The sequence below is a fragment of the Papaver somniferum genome, chromosome 5, assembly GCF_003573695.1.
Source record: "Papaver somniferum cultivar HN1 chromosome 5, ASM357369v1, whole genome shotgun sequence".
NCBI classification, from domain to species: Eukaryota; Viridiplantae; Streptophyta; class Magnoliopsida; order Ranunculales; family Papaveraceae; genus Papaver; species Papaver somniferum.
The window spans coordinates 190,418,518-190,422,063 of record NC_039362.1 but is presented as its reverse complement, the minus strand read 5'-3'; positions in this window follow the sequence as shown (position 1 = coordinate 190,422,063).

Genomic DNA, 3,546 nt, shown 5'->3' with positions numbered 1-3,546 from the left:
ATTTGTCTGGCACACTCAAAATGGTTTATCAAAGCTTTCATAATAATCCATAAAAATAGTAAACCAACAAAGTGGAGATGTAATATTTAACATTTAGGTGTAAACTCGATTAAGAGCCAAAAGGCAGCAAGATAAACAAATGTTTAGTTTTATAGTTTAAATTCACAAAGATATGAATCACGAAAGTCGACAAATGAAACTAAAAACAGTAGCCATGTACTTCGTGCATTTCCATTTTATTTACACCTAATTTAGTGAAATCAAATAGCGTTGGATCACATGCATGACACTGTTTTCATTTTAAAATAGTCATTTGTTGGAGACCAAAAGAGCAAGGATGACATGAAAATAGGTAAGCCAGAAAGCTGTACACTTGTGAGAAACTAATAGAGCACCAAAAATAGCTACTGCTTTATAATTAAAAAAATTAAAGAAATGGATCTCAAAATCAAGTAACCAAATTAGTATTGAGGCCAAACAGTTTCGAAGACTTACTGAAACGAGGTTTCAAAGAACGAGGACTAATATAAAATTAATTTGACCCATTAACAGGTTCTTTTCTAAAGGTAGTGTCATGCAATTAAAACCAAAAGAGCTCATTGGCATTTTTACAAACAGGTAGTAGGCTAGTTTAAAAAATTAAGAGAATAGTTAGCTTTATGATGGAAAAAAGGGACTTCAATTATTGCAAACATTTTTATTGTTCATCAAATCATTTTATACAACTGAATACGTACACGATCCAGTATGCAAAGGACAAACACAAAAATAACAAAATTTTAAACCAAACCTCTTTTCATGCAAAATCATCGACAAATGGGATAATAGAAAGAGATTAAGTTTGCAGACAAAATATACTGAACCCATGGTTAAATATACATCTCCCATAAACATTTTCGCAAAGTTGAAACAAAAATGCATCAATAGCAGAATAAGGAAGAAAACCCATGGTTAACTATTCAGCCAAATCTGGAGAGTGGATGCACGCAACAGAACCAAAATCCCTCTTTGTTATAAATGGCCTTAAAAATCAGTTGAACCAGAGGAATAAAATTTTGGTGGAACGAAAAATAGAGTTTTTGACGCAAAAGAAAATTGCCTCCACTTTGGGGTTGACAGGAACAAAAAGAAATACCCCTACCTAGTTGCTCTAGTTTAAGCACGTGTCGACCATGCTCTAAATATCTAGATCTTTCTGAGGCATTTACTAATCATGCTCAACTAATTCTACTAGGGGATACCCACTTAGTCAAAAATACTCATTTTAGGATTTGGGCACTCACACGATACTAAGATTGCACGTGCAGACTATAAAATTTTAGCTTTTCGACCCATATGAGGAGCCGACTTCGGGTTCAAAGCCGAACAGAAATTTTGGTTCTGTTACAATTTTTTACTTAATTTGTTATAATTTTCAAGTTTGTGAAGTTTCCACCATTTGCTCAAAATTTTCGTCCATCAGATGAAGATTTGATATACCTTTTTATCAAAATATTATGAACGGCCAAGCCCATCAATTATTCGAGGGTCCGATAATAGATAGTGATTTCCACAATATAACACCAGAGGTATTATGGAATCAATGTTAATTTACATTTTTATGTTAATTTTTATAATATTTAAAATTCTCAAAAATTTTAATACAAGCGTTCTGAATTTGTAGTTAGAAATAATAATGGATGTGCGTGCATTCTCTCGGTCGAGTAGGGACCTTATTAAGGAAATACTATTTGTTATTGCACTAAATGATGACATTTTAGGTAAATGAGAGAGGAATATTATGAGCCAAACCATAGGAAACGATGATATAAGGTTGATATTTGAGATGGTGTCTACTAATAACGAAGGCGCTAAAATATTTTTCATGGTTCAATAATACATTAACAATGGTATCGGCATTCGGGAGTGGGATGTGGTAAGTGTTAGTGTTTTTTTTATTCGGTTTGAAATTGATTTGGATGTCTCTGTTTCATATGCTAATTTTAAATATATTTGCTGCTCAATACATGGGATTTATAAATGCTAAGTGTTAGTGTTATTTTCTTCGGTTTAAAATTGAATTTGATGTATCTGTTTCATATGCTAATTGTAAATATATTTGCAGCTCAACACATGGGCTTTATACAAACTTTATAGCAACAACTGATGATGGTTTTGTGGATAACAAAAAAATTCCATTACTTATTGGATGTGGTGAGTAATTTATTTAGTACCTATTTTAGTTTAGAGGTGATTATTGAACTTTCTTTTTTCTTTGGTTTTAATATATCGATGGTGGAAATGATTTGCAGGTCACAAAATTGAACTCTTTGCAAAATGACTTTCTGCACCAACAATTGATGATAGTTTCAATGTAAAGTCAAAGAAATTTTATCACGATGTTCAGTTTTTAATACCTTTTTTTTATAATATTATACCCTATAAAATTCCAGTCATGTTGTTATTAGCTCATGTATCCATCATATATGTTAATAAACGAATTGCATGAGAATAGTTTATATTTGAAATTCTCATTTTCAACAAATATAACAGAAATTTTTGTCTTTCATTTTTGTAATAATATCAATGCATGTAACATAGTTTGATCTTGTAACTTGGGGTATTAAAAAAAATATAGTATTTTGAAATATCATTGCGGTAGGTTATGAATTTGTATTAGAGTACATATGAGAATCCTTGAAAAACATTCCAAGATAACAAACATACAAGATGAGACCAATTGTTCAATTGAATTAAACAAACTAAGAGAGTAGATGAATTATGAAATTGATTGGAATGCAATGTGAAAAACCAAAACATACTAACCTGATTTCCAAATAGTTCTCTTTTGAGTAAGCAATTTCTTCAAGTGTGGTTTCATCATCAGACATGAGTTTTCTTGCCCATAAGTGGGAATTAAAACTAGTGGATTACCCGTTTCTTTTATTAGTAATCTCATATTGCAATGTAGTGCAAAAAAAAAGGATTTTTCCAATATCCTATTTTATTAGGAATTTTATTGGGTGGTAATTGGGTTAAGCAGAAATATGAATATGGCAATCTAGCAGTGTGCAACAGAATTTGGGAAATCATCGAAATGAATAAAACAAACTTGACCAAGTTCATCAAAATTAAGTTTTATCTCGAGTATCAAATCAATATGATTCATTGAGTTTTAACTGGGGCTTCAAATCAATAACAATTATGATGACCTAATTTTACATTCATTCTTAAATCAAAGAAGAAGAAAAAGTCAATTATTATGTGCATGTGTCTACTTAATGTATGTATTGAATGTAGTGTTTGAATAAATGTCTGACTCATACATAATTAAGATATAAGGATATACTAGATTAGCTACGTCGGTTATGTTATGGTATTAACTCTTATAAATTAGTTTTGTGTAGTATAAATATGGCATAATCAATTGTAAAATATATCGTGAAATATATTATGTTTCGGAAAAACATTCTCTTGGGGGTTTGTTTTCCTATAAACATGGGTCCAAATCCTCTGTGCCAAGTATCCCCTCCACCCTATGTGCCCGTGAGTAATATTTAGACACAT